Source organism: Canis lupus, chromosome 4, assembly GCF_011100685.1.
Source record: "Canis lupus familiaris isolate Mischka breed German Shepherd chromosome 4, alternate assembly UU_Cfam_GSD_1.0, whole genome shotgun sequence".
Taxonomy (NCBI): domain Eukaryota; kingdom Metazoa; phylum Chordata; class Mammalia; order Carnivora; family Canidae; genus Canis; species Canis lupus.
Window position 1 is genome coordinate 87,073 of NC_049225.1, and position 13,435 is coordinate 100,507.

Below are 13,435 nucleotides of genomic sequence, written 5' to 3' on the forward strand. Positions count from 1 at the left end.
GCACATGAAAATGTAGAAAATCCTGCAGAGGGAGGGAAAGAGTTTACGATTTCCTTAGTACTTCCTGCCTCAGATTTGCATTGATAGCCAGAGTTGGTAACTTGCCTGTTTTAAAACAGCCTTGAAAACTCCCAAGTTCTGTTTTCCTTTGAAAGGCTGAAACATACAAAACTGGTTTTCTAAAAATTGTCCAGCAATAGAACCTTGAGGTACAATTCCAAATATTTCTTTCACTTCAGGGGGTAATATGATAGCATGAAACTATGATAAATCTTGTTTGTCTCATTTGAGAATGTACACAATTTTAATTGGTTTTGAATAAGAGAAAAATAGTAACAAGGGGCCACTCTCCCTTTCTAGTTGTCCTGTTTTCTTTACCTCCTCCCCCATATTTAATTATCTTTGGAATTGTCTTTTCTATAATGCAGCCATTGTTTTCACAGTACTAAGTTTAGTGCCTAGCTAAAAGGAGGAGCTATGTAAAAAGTTCATGTTGTTGTTGTCTTTCTCTCCAGAATCATTCTTAATTCAAAAGAAACCTCATGTCAATTTGTTCTAACAGTATCTTCCTAACAGCTTCCTTTCGCTTTCTCTCAGTTTGGGAAAAGAACAATAGAATTATAAATCAAAATTATTTCTCTGAAGTAATTAAATCTATTAGAGGGTTGGAGGTAGGGGTGATTTGCAGGGAGGGAGACAAAAGAAAAGAAGTAGGATGTAAGTTCATTTCAGGTCTTTCTGGCTCCAGGAATTCTGGAAAGCATCATTATTGCACTAATATGATTTTACACAATCCTTTTTGACATTATCAGTCTTTTTGGCAGAGAGAGGGCTCAGTCACAATTACGTCCATGCCAAATTCTAAGAAAACCAGTCTTTCTTTAAAAGAAAATCTTTTTAGTGTTGGACTTCTTATTCGGAGTAAATGGTTGATGTTTATCCACAATTGGCTTCGAGTACTACATTAAAATTGTGTTTTGTAGCAGTCTTGTAAGCCACAGCTGTATGTGATTAAATAGTGTAATATCAAAAGCGTGTGAGAATAGGCTTTTTTATGCTATAGCTGTTGCACAGCAAGAGAGCAGATGGAACCAGAGGGAGAGCCAGGGCAACAGTGTATTTATGTGTTGTAATACCTGCGTCGAGGATACACATTGCTGTTTTTTGCAGTAGTGGGAAAATGCTGACCTATCTTGGATGTCATTGAAAAATACACTTTTTGAAAATGGACATGGACCTATCATACCAATTTTTATTTTAAACAGAGAGTTACTGTTTAATTAGAAAACACATATTTACCGAAGGGTCCGAAACATTTGCAAGTGGAAGGATCATAATGATTTTCCATGCAGCACACATTCAAATAACAAAAGTGAATTTCTCATTTCTGTTTTGAAATCATAACTTTTTTGCTTTTTAAAAAAAATTTTAAATGTTTTTTTGCTGCTTTAAGCTGTGGAACTATTGTAAGAAAATCATCAGGCCATTTATCCCTAAAAAAGAGTGACAGGTAATGAGGAGAACAAAATAGGCGGTGGTATGATTCTTTTTTTTTTCTTTTCAGATATTTGGAAATATAGTATTTGGTTTTGTATGCCTATTGTTCCTTTGTGGCCACTGTTAAGAAGTACATACTTGTACAAAGGGACACACTTTTGGGTCTATCTCTTTAGCAGGATATCATAATAAGGAGATTTATTTTTCATGGGATGGTTAAACTATAAAGTTCTTGAAAGAAAATATTCATGAAACCTGTCATCTTGAGTTTTCTTGAGCTTGTGAATCTATAGGATACTAATAAGAGATTTACTAGTACGTCATTGTTTTCAGGGCCTTGAAAAAGCCTATAGAAGTAGCTGTTGGTTTTCAAATTTCAGGCATTAAAAAGCAATTTGGAAAAGGAAAAAAAAGAGGGGGTTGACAGAGATAAGTTGGATTCTGTTTGTTTTGTTTTTCATGTTGATATAAGCAGCAAATTTGTTCACATTTAAACTTTTTTTTTCATGTAGATTTACTGGTCAGGAAGTATATACCATGTGGAATCAGTAACTGGATATAGCTTTGGAATTCAGAACATTGACATCTAATAGATAACAAATTTCAAGAGTATGGATAACAAATGCTGAGTCATGGAGTCTGGTTTTGTTTTATTGTTGTGGAGGGAGGGAATTCTCTGATTTGTGTGTCAATGGATTGGTTTCAGGTTCTCTAAGATCTCTTCCAGGCTTAGTATTTGTGACTCACACTTTGAGACTAAATGAGCCTGCTTTGATGTATTCGTGGTACTGGGAGATGACCTTGGTTTTGTGCTGTCAATGAGTTTTGTTCAGGTCCCCATCCTTTCTCCAGAGCAGATCAAATACTGCTTTGCCCACTCTGGTGATTGATGAATTTAACTGTCTGCTTCCTTTGCCAATCTAAACCCAGTGTACCAAGAGAAACACATCCATCACCTGGGAGTGGGTGGAGAGCAGCTCCCAGGGGTAGGACAGAATGACAGACATCATTTAATCATGGTCATTGCCAGCTTTGTTATCATGGTTAAAGTTTTCTCCTTTGGGTAAAATTAGAGCTTATCTAAAGATGGTGACAGTGTGATGCTTTACTTTTCTTCATTTAACTTCCTCTCTGCAGGTGGTTTCAGAACTGAATGGGTAGGCATATGTTTGGCCTAACCAGTGGGGTGATGGAGGCAGAAGGATTGCCTCATTAAGGCCCTGACAACCCTAGTTTTGTGAATGAAACTAGGAGCTAGTGCCAATATGGAAATGACAATTGATACATGAAATACTATTTTGACTGGAGGTTATAAATCCTTAAAACCCCTAAATTGCTGAATAGTAGTCTTTAAAACATGAGAAAAGAATACTATAGTAACTCTAGTATATGGAGTAGTAGGAGGAAGAGAATTACTTCTCCGGGACACATAAGCACAACCGTTATCTTTCTCTCTTTTTCTAAGTACCCTTCTCATTCCCCCAAAAGCTCCTATTAGCTGAATTAATGAAAGTAAATAGAGGGACGCCTGGGTGGCTCAGCGGTTGAGCATCTGCCTTCAGCTCAGGGCATTATCCTGGAGTCCTAGGATCCAGTCCCACGTCAGGCTCCCTGCACAAAAAGTCTGCTTCTCTCTCTGCCTACGTCTCTGCCTCTCTGTCTCAGTGTCTCTCATGAATAAATAAATAAAATATATTTTTTAAAATAAAGTAAATAGAACCTTGAATTTTGTTTTTATGAATGATAGCCAGATAGAAAAAAATAGACTTGACTTCATACATAGTTCAGGCAACCCTGATAATATCCTGTCTTATTGTGTGGAAAGTAAGAGACAATGGAAGAAAAATAAATCTTGCTATATTCTAAGTATTGGTACTAATTATTTTAGGTATGGAGTTTTGGTTTCAGAGTTAGCTTTCCTACCATTATATTGTAGGGTTAAGAAGTTGGTATACATCACACTTCATATGCTAGAATCTTTGGCTATTTCATTCTTAACTAATGGTTTTCAAGCTGAATATGAATCATGCATAGGATTTTTTTTTTTAATTTTTTTTTATTTATTTATGATAGTCACATAGAGAGAGAGAGAGAGGCAGAGACACAGGCAGAGGGAGAAGCAGGCTCCATGCACCGGGAGCCCGATGTGGGATTCGATCCCGGGTCTCCAGGATCGCGCCCTGGGCCAAAGGCAGGCGCCAAACCGCTGCGCCACCCAGGGATCCCTCATGCATAGAATTTAAGGAGAGTTTTTGAGGAGCCTTCCTATTTTTATCTCGTGTACTGCTGTCTATTTATCTTAGTCACATTGCTGATTGATGACGATTTAATGAAAACGAAAATGGAAAACAGAATACTAACTGTCTGGGTTTCTGGACCGGTTAAGATACCTTAAAAGTTTTCCTTACATATGCGAGTCATATTTGAAGCTATTATCGATGTCTGTAAACTCTCATATTGCCCCTTTTAAAACTTATCAGTCACATAAATTGGGTGGTGGCACCCTGACTATAGCTCCTGTTGAGGTCACTTAGCATTCAAGCAAATATACTTTTGAGCTCCTAGCTAGTTTCGAGTGGATGAAGTATTTGAAGGAGTGTGTACAAAGCTTGGAATAAAATTTCAGAGATTGTTTTCTAGTGTATCATACAAAAAACCCATCTGACATACTTACGATGTTTCATTTCTTCATCTCTTCTCAAGAGATGAGAAAAACACTTTTTTGACTTGGTACTCATCCCTGGAAGGGTTGTGACACTCCTGAATTACCCTCGGTCTTGCTTTTGGCCCCTAGGCCTCTTGTCCCTTGCTGTGCATATCAATTCAAACTGAACCATTAGAAATAAGGATGTTGTATTTCAGTATAAGGCAGGAAATTCTGAAAAAGCATAAAATTCTGATGTCCTTTTTAAACTTATTCCAAAAAATTAACCACTGCTTTTTTCTTATGATAGTCACACAGAGAGAGAGAGAGAGAGAGGCAGAGGGAGAAGCAGGCTCCATGCACCGGGAGCCCGATGTGGGATTCGATCCCGGGTCTCCAGGATCACGCCCTGGGCCAAAGGCAGGCGCCAAATCACTGCGCCACCCAGGGATCCCTTTTTTCTTTCTTTCTTTCTTTCTTTCTTTCTTTCTTTCTTTCTTTCTTTCTTTCTTTCTTTCTTTCTTTCTTCTTTCTTTCTTTCTTTCTTTCTTTTCTTTCTTTCTTTCTTTCTTTCTTCTTCTTTCTTTCTTTCTCTCTTTCTTTTCTTTCTTATTTCTTCCTTTTCTTTCTTTCTTTCTTTCTTTTCTTTCTTTATTTCTTCCTTTTCTTTCTTTCTTTCTTTCTTCTTTCTTTCTTTCTTTTTTTCTAATAAAAATTTATTTTTTATTGCTGTTCAATATGCCAACATACAGAATAACACCCAGTGCTCATCCCATCAAGTGCCCCCCTCAGTGCCCACAACCCAGTCACCCCCACTCCCCGCCCTCCTCTCCGTCCACCACCCCTAGTTCGTTTCCCAGAGTTAAGAGTCTTCCATGTTCTGCCTCCCTTTCTGATATTTCCTATCCATTTCTTCTCCCTTCCCCTCTATTCCCTTTCACATCTTCTTTATCCATTCATCTTTCGATGGACACCGAGGCTCCTTCCACAGTTTGGCTATTGTGGACATTGCTGCTAGAAACATCAGGGTGCAGGTGTCCCGTCGTTTCACTGCATCTGTATCTTTGGGGTAAATCCCCAGCAGTGCAATTGCTGGGTCATAGGGCAGGTCTATTTTTAACTCTTTGAGGAACCTCCACACAGTTCTCCAGAGTGGCTGCACCAGTTCACATTCCAACCAAGCGTGCAAGAGGGTTCCCTTTTCTCTGCATCCTCTCCAACATTGGTGATTTCCAGCCTTGTTAATTTTCCCCATTCTCACTGGTGTGAGGTGGTATCTCATTGTGGTTCTGATTTGTATTTCCCTGATGGCCAGTGATGCAGGGCATTTGCTCATGTGCTTGTTGGCCATGTCTATGTCTTCCTCTGTGAGATTTCTGTTCATGTCTTTTGCCCATTTCATGATTGGATTGTTTGTTTCTTTGGTGTTGAGCTTAAGAAGTTCTTTATAAATCTTGGAAATTAGCCCTTCATCTGATACGTCATTTGCAAATATCTTCTCCCATTCTGTAGGTTGTCTTTTAGTTTTGTTGACTCTATCCTTTGCTGTGCAAAAGCTTCTTATCTTGATGAAGTCCCAATAGTTCATTTTTGCTTTCGTTTCTTTTGCCTTTGTGGATGTATCTTGCAAGAAGTTACTGTTGCCGAATTCAAAAAGGGTGTTGCCTGTGTTCTCCTCTAGGATTTTGATGGAATCTTGTCTCACATCTAGATTTTTCATCCATTTTGAGTTTATCTTTGTGTCTGGTGCAAGAGAGTGGTCTAGTTTCATTCTTCTGCATGTGGATGTCCAATTTTCCCAGCACCATTTATTGAAGAGACTGTCTTTCTTCCAGTGGATAGTCTTTCCTCCTTTGTCGAATATTAGTTGACCATAAAGTTGAGTGTCCACTTCTGGGTTCTCTATTCTGTTCCCCTGATCTATGTGTCTGTTTTTGTGCCAGTACCACACTGTCTTGATGACCACAGCTTTGTAGTACAACCTGAAATCTGGCATTGTGATGCCCCCAGCTATGGTTTTCTTTTTTATTTATTTTATTTTTTTTAAACAAACTTTTTTAAAATTTTTATTTATTTATGATAGTCAGAGAGAGAGAGAGAGAGAGAGAGAGAGAGGGAGGCAGAGAGAGAAGCAGGCTCCATGCACCGGGAGCCTGACGTGGGATTCAATCCCGGGTCTCCAGGATCATGCTCTGGGCCAAAGGCAGGCGCCAAACTGCTGTGCCACCCAGGGATCCCTGGTTTTCTTTTTTAAAATTCCCCTGGCTATTCGGGGTCTTTTCTGATTCCACACCAATTTTAAAATAATTTGTTCCAACTCTCTGAAGAAAGTCCATGGTATTTTCATAGGGATTGTATTAAACGTGTAAATTGCCCTGGGTAACATTGACATTTTCATAATATTAATTCTGCCAATCCATGAGCATGGAATATTTTTCCATCTCTTTGTGTCTTCCTCAATTTCTTTCAGAAGTGTTCTATAGTTTTGAGGGTATAGATCCTTTACCTCTTTGGTTAGGTTTATTCCTAGGTATCTTATGCTTTTGGGTACAATTGTAAATGGGATTGACTCCTTAATTTCTCTTTCTTCAGTCTCATTGTTAGTGTATAGAAATGCCACTGACTTCCGGGCATTGATTTTGTATCCTGCCATGCTGCCAAATTGCTGTATGAATTCTAGCAATCTTGGGGTGGAGGCTTTTGGGTTTTCTATGTAGAGTATCATGTCATCGGCAAAGAGGGAGAGTTTGACTTCTTTGCCAATTTGAATGCCTTTAATGTCTTTTTGTTGTCTGATTGCTGAGGCTAGGACTTCCAGGACTATGTTGAATAACAGTGGTGAGAGTGGACATCCCTGTCTTGTTCCTGATCTTTGGGGAAAGGCTGCCAGTGCTTCTCCATTGAGAATGGTATTTGCTGTGGGCTTTTCATAGATGGCTTTAAGACGTTAGGAATGTTCCCTCTATCCCTACACTCTGAAGTGTTTTGATCAGGAATGGACGCTGTATTTTGTCAAATGCTTTCTCTGCATCTAATGAGAGAATCACATGGTTCTTGTTTTTTCTCTTGCTGATATGATGAATCACATTGATTGTTTTATGAGTGTTGAACCAGCCTTGCATCCCGGGGATAAATCCTACTTGGTTATGATGAATAATCTTAACGTACTGTTGGATCCTATTGGCTAGTATCTTGTTGAGAATTTTGACATCCATGTTCATCAGAGATATTGGTCTATAATTCTCCTTTTTGGTGGGGTCTTTGTCTGGTTTTGGAATTAAGGTGATGCCAGCCTCATAGAACGACTTTGGAAGTACTCCATCGCTTTCTATCTTTCCAAACAGCTTTAGTAGAATAGGTATGGTTTCTTTTTTTAAACGTTTGATAGAATTCCCCTGGGAAGCCATCTGGCCCCGGACTTTTTGTGTCTTGGGAGGGTTTTGATGACTGCTTCAATTTCCTCCCTGGTTATTGGACGTTCAGGTTTTCTATTTCTTCCTGTTCCAGTTTTGGTAGTTTGTGGATTTCCAGAAATGCATCCATTTATTCTAGATTGCCTAATTTATTGGCATATAGCTGTTCATAATATGTTTTTAAAATCGTTTGTATTTCCTTGGTGTTGGTTGATCTCTCCTTTCTCATTCATGATTTTATTAATTTGAGTCTTCTCTCTCTTCTTTTTAATAAGGTTGGCTAATGGTTTATCTATCTTATTAATTCTTTCAAAGGACCAACTCCTGGTTTTGTTGATCTGTTCCACAGTTCTTCTGGTCTCGATTTCGTTGAGTTCTGCTCGAATCTTTATTAACTCTCTTCTTCTGCTGGGTGTAGGATCTATTTGCTATTTTTTTTTCTTTTTTCTCTAGCTCCTTTAGGTGTAAGGTTAGCTTTTGTATTTGAGTTCTTTCCAGTTTTTGGATGGATGCTTGTATTGCGATGTATTTCCCCCTCAGGACTGCTTTTGCTGTATCCCAAAGGTTTTAAACGGTAGTATCTTCATTCTCATTAGAATCTTTTTAATTTCTCCTTAATTTCCTGGTTGACCCTTTCATCTTTTAGCAGGATGGTCCTTAACCTCCACGTGTTTGAAGTCCTTCCAAACTTCTTGTGATTTAGTTCTAGTTTCAAGGCATTATGATCTGAGAATACACAAGGGACGATCCCAATCTTTTGAAATCGGTTCAGACCTGAATTGTGATGCGGTATGTGGTCTATTCTGGAGAAAGTTCCACGTGAACTTGAGAAGAATGTGTATTCATTTGCGTTGGGATGTAAAGTTCTGTAGATATCTGTGAAATCCATCTGGTCCAGTGTATCATTTAAAGCTCTCGTTTCTTTAGAAATGTTGTGCTTAGAAGACCTATCCAGTGTAGAAAGCGCTAGATTGAAGTCACCAAGTATAAGTGTATTATTATCTAAGTATGTCTTAACTTTGGTTATTAAGTGATTGATATATTTGGAAGCTCCTACATTCGGGGCATATATATTGAGGATTGTTAAGTCCTCTTGTTGGATAGATCCTTTAAGTATGATATAGTGTCCCTCTTCATCTCTCACTACAGTCTTCAGGGTAAATTTTAGTTTATCTGATATAAGGATGGCTGCTCCTGCTTTCTTTTGGGGACCATTTGAATGGTAAATGGTTCTCCAAACTTTAATTTTCAGGCTGTAGGTGTCCTTCTGTCTAAAATGAGTCTCTTGTAGAGAGCAAATAGATGGGTCCTGCTTTTTTATCCAGTCTGACAGTCTGCGCCTTTTTTTTTTTTTTAAGATTTTTTATTTATTTATTCATGATAGTCAGAGAGAGAGAGGCGGGGGGCGGGCAGAGACACAGGCAGAGAGAGAAGCAGGCTTCATGCACCGGAAGCCCGACGTGGGATCCAATCCCGGGTCTCCAGGATCGCGCCCTGGGCCAAAGGCAGGCGCCAAACCGCTGCGCCACCCAGGGATCCCAAACATCCTAAAGCTTAATTGGTACCATTTCCTTCCTGGCATCTTGAGCACAGCAAAATATATTCTCCACTACCCTAGCAACTTCTAGTCAAGATTCTCATCTAATATGATTCTTATATAAATATTCAGTGCCCTTAGAATTTAAAATAATGGCTGTGATTTGGCAGATCAGTAGTGTTATTTTCTAGACATATTTTGCCCACAGTATTTTTTCCACACAGTCCTCCATGCCATCAGATATGATGCCAACCTCAGAAGCAAAAGTTACTTTCACTTCATTTCGGACATAACTTCTCATCTTTTCTAAGTAGCATCCTTTAGTTTTGTGAATATCTTTATTCCATTTTAGAGACCCATCTTCTTCCCATTATGGTTGATAGTATTCATAATTAATTGAAGGTGAATGTATGTTACAAACAGAAATTCCTTTTTTTTATGATAGTCACACACAGAGAGAGAGGCACAGGCAGAGGGAGAAGCAGGCTCCATGCACCGGGAGCCCGACGTGGGACTCGATCCCCAGTCTCCAGGATCGCAACCTGGGCCAAAGGCAGGCGCCAAACCGCTGCGACACCCAGGGATCTCCACAAACAGAAAATTCTTTAGATCTCTGGAGAGGCAATCATTCATCATATAGGTAAAAATAATGGCATTGCTTCTGCCTTCCTGGAGCTTATGGGCTGGGAAAGACATAGAAGGTCTTTACTTCTCAGAGATACTGTTTCTCTTTAGTTCATGTCAATAAATCTCCCTGAATCATTTCAATGAATTTTCCTCTTTCTTTTCTCAATTCTGTCCACAGATACCAGATTAATTTTTAATGCCCCTCTCTTATCTTATGACTCATTTGCATAAGAACCTAAATGATTCCTGTATGCCCCGGAAATCCCCCCACCCCTGCCAGTATTAAACTCCTTAGTGTAGTATATAGGCTGTCTGCAATTTAATTCAACTGATCCTTCCAATCCTCTATCATAATGTAAGAACTTACATTTAACACTGCATTAGGGACATGTACTTTGATGACTTTTTGCATGTATTTTCTGATTTGTAGCTGACAATTATTATATGAGATATGTAGTATGTATGCTGATTTTTTTCAGATGAAGAAACTAAAATATAAAGAGTTTGCACCATCACCTATTTCCACACAGATAATGAATGCTGGCTCTGGGATTAAACTTAGTGTTATTTGATCTCACTTGTTCACTACAGTAAGTTAAATAATGGTCCCCAAAGATATCAGGTCCTAAACCCTGGAACCTGTAAAACCTGATATCTTATTTAGCAAAGCCTATGCAGATGTGATTAAAGTAACAATCTGGAGGTGGAGCAATTACCTGAATTAAATGGATGAACTCTTAATGCAATCACAAGTGTCACTACAAAAGTGAGGCAGATAGAGACTTGACACAGACACTAGAGGAGGCAGCAATGTGACCATGGAGGCAGAAGATGGGAGTGATGTGACTACAAACCAAGAAATGGCAGCAGCTACCAGAGCCTTCAGAGGGGAGTACCCTCTCAATACCTTGCTTTTGGCTCAGTGACATTTATTTCAGACTTTTGGCCTCTGGAACTTGGAAAAATTGTTTTCTATTGTTTAAAGCCTCCAAGTTTGTGATCATTTGTTACAGCAGCCACGGGAAATTAATGCAAGAACAGAAACTCTGTTCTACACTGCCACCTATAGGCAAATTCTCTGGTTCCCAAATCAGAATCCTCTCAGTAGGAATTAGATGGCCACAGATCTGGATACAGGGGCATTACTTCCAAGTCTGCAGTAATAAATACTTGAGTAGAAAAGTCAGATAACCCAAACCTGAAGGAAATGAGGTACCCAGAGTCCAGGGATACTCTTCAAAAAAAAAAAGGCATCAAATTAGAATTAGAGAAGCATCGCAGAAGACATAGGCCAGGAGCAACCCTAAATAATGATGTTAGCTTCCTTTACTTGTTATACTGAAAGAAAAGTTGATTCTTGAACTTGTCAGTCCTAATCCTGCAAGATAGAGAGAGCTACTTGTTTCTAAAGGGAGAGATTCCCATGTAAGAACAAACTAGTAAGGTAGGTTTAATGAATGTAGTCACATGTATTCATTGTTGGGTGAACAGCTGCAAGTAGGTGCATGGTTTAATGACGTGGCAACATAAAAACAGATCCCTGGGTATATGTAAAGCTTTGGGCTTTGACTGATTCTACTCAACATGTACATCATTAAGTGCTAGCAACAGAAAGACACCAGGATCAAGATGCAGATTTCGTCACCTAGGGCTACACATCATTCAGTGACAAATTATAATAAATTGAACCAGATTGCATTTATAGGCACAGCTTGGAGATATTGTGTCTTCAATTCCAGACCACCAAAATGAAGCAAGTATCTCATGAAAGTGAATCAACTGAATTTTTTTTGGTTTTGCACTGCATATAAAGTTTATGTGTATACAATATTGAAGTCTATTAAAAGTGTGCAATAGCATTATGTCCAAAAAACACAATGTATATACCTTAAATTTAAAAATACTTTATTACTGAGATGCACGGGTGGTCCAGTGGTTGAGCATCTGCCTTCAGCTCAGGGCATGATCTTGGAGTCCCAGGATGGAGTCCCACATGGGGTTCCCCACAGGGAATCTGCTTCTCCCTATGCCTAGGTCTATGCCTCGTTCTCTTTCTGCATCTCTCATGAATAAATAATTAAAATCTTTAAAAAATAAAAATACTTTTATTACTAACAAATGCTAACCATCATGTGAACTTTCAGTTGGTTGCAATCACTGATCATAGATCCACGTAACAAATTAAGTAATAATGAGTAAGTTTGAACTGCAAGAAGGACACAGAGACATGAAGTGAGAAATGCTGTTGAAATAAAAATAACACCAAAAGACTTGCTCAATGCACGGTTGCCACAAACTTCAATTTGTAAAAAAAAAAAAAAAAAAAAAAAAAAAAAAAAAATTTGTGTGAAGCCCGATAAAATAAGGTATGTCTATATAAAAAAGTGTTAAAGTGATTAGTTATTAAAGAAAAAAAGGGTTTTTTTCTCATAACATTTATCAAAATAAATTCTCAGATGAATTAAAGGCATAATTGTGAAACAATGAAACTACTGACATATAGTTGATAATATAGGTGAATTTTATATGAACATGGATAGAGAAAGCCTTTTTAAGCATAAAAGTCATAATGATATCACCAAGATGGCAAGAAAAATGATCTTCTCCAGTTCCCTCAGAGAAAAACCAACTAGGAGTATCTATAGTCAAGGCATCTTTGTGAAAGTCCTAGAACCAAGGATGAGGCTGGAGTATCTACTTGGCTCAGAAAAAAATAAAATAAAATAATGCATTTGAAGGGTAAAGGGAGCAGTTTTACTTTGACCTAATCACCCTTTCCCAAAACCAGTGTAGTACAGCACAAAGATATACTCCCAGAAACCTCTGATTTCTCCAGTGTGAAAAAGCCCAAAGGAGGGTATCCAGCTTCTCCACTGTTATGAGTGCTTCTAAGGATGCCTACACTTCAGTCTCATCTCACAGGGACCACTGGAGAAATAAATAGCATAAGACTTTCAAGCATCAGAGATGGAGAGGGAGAAAGGGGCTCATAGCAATTAAGGCAGGGATCATGGTAAGCTGTGGTTTGGGGAGTGTAAGTACCTGAACAGAGCTCTTAGCTAAGAGCCAGAGTGAGAGCCATTTGGAGAACCAAAGTGATGGTGCTCACTTCAGCAGCACAAATACTAAAATCGGAATGATACAGAGAAGATTAGCATGGCCCTTGCACAAGGATAACATGCAGCATTCCATATTTTTTCAACTTCTGGTCTTTGGCCTTGTCAGAATCATCTAGGGTGAAATTTACTTAGGTCATGGTTGATATTCTTGACTCAGCCCGCTCATACAGCCACTCTGCACTTAGCAAAATGACTAGAAGGAAGAATTCAACACAAAAGAAAGAATCAGAAACAGTACTCTCTGCCACAGAGTTACAGAATTTAGATTACAATTCAGTATCAGAAAGTCAATTCAGAAGCACAATTATAAAGCTACTAGTAGCTCTGGAAAAAAAGCATAAAGGATTCAAGAGACTTCATAACTGCAGAAATTAGATCTAATCAGGATGATATTAAAAATCAATTAAATGAGATGCAATCCAAACTGGAGGTCTTAATGATGAGGGTTAATGAGGTAGAAGAAAGAGTGAGAGATATACAACACAAGTTTATGGCAAGGAGGAAGCTGAGGAAAAAAGAGAAAAACAATTAAAAGACCATGAGGAAAGGTTAAGGGAAATAAATGATAGTCTGAGAAGGAAAAATCTACATATTGAAC

General features: G+C 38.5%; 1 pseudogene; it reads left to right on the forward strand.

Annotated features, from left to right (window-relative positions):
• Positions 1 to 12,819: 12,819 nt before the first annotated feature.
• On the forward strand, positions 12,820 to 12,916 carry LOC119876234 (annotated as a pseudogene).
• Positions 12,917 to 13,435: the final 519 nt, after the last annotated feature.